Raw genomic sequence first — 583 nt, 5'->3', positions numbered from 1 at the left:
TGTACTCCAACAAATTTGAAAACTTACAAGAGATGGATACATTTTTAGATAAACACAACCTACATAAACTTACACACAGTGAAGTAGAAAACATGAACAGACCAATAACAAAGGAAGAAATTGATCAGGTCATCAAAAGACTCCCAACCAAAAGATGTCCAAGCCGAGACGGCTTCACTGGTGAATTCTACCAAACATTCAGGGAAGAACTCTCACCAATTCTACTCAAATTACTCCAGAAGATAGAGGATGATGAAAAACTTCCTAATACATTTTATAAAGCAAGCATAACCCTCACACCAAAACAGGGAAGGATGTCACTAAGAAAGAAAATTATGGACCAATATCCTTCATGAACATAGATATAAAAATTCTTAACAACATCCTAGCCAGGAGAATCCAGCAACATATCAAAAAGATAAAACATCATTATCAACTGGGATTCATATCAGGGATGCAAGGATGGTTCAACATTAGAAAAATGGTCAATGTTATCCACCATATAAATATGAAAAAAGAAAAGAACCACATGATCATATCGAATGACACAGAAAAGGCATTTGACAAAATCCAACATCCAGTC

This window comes from Chrysochloris asiatica, unplaced genomic scaffold (genome assembly GCF_000296735.1).
Source record: "Chrysochloris asiatica unplaced genomic scaffold, ChrAsi1.0 scaffold00128, whole genome shotgun sequence".
NCBI classification, from domain to species: Eukaryota; Metazoa; Chordata; class Mammalia; order Afrosoricida; family Chrysochloridae; genus Chrysochloris; species Chrysochloris asiatica.
Note: the sequence above shows the minus strand (reverse complement) of the source record.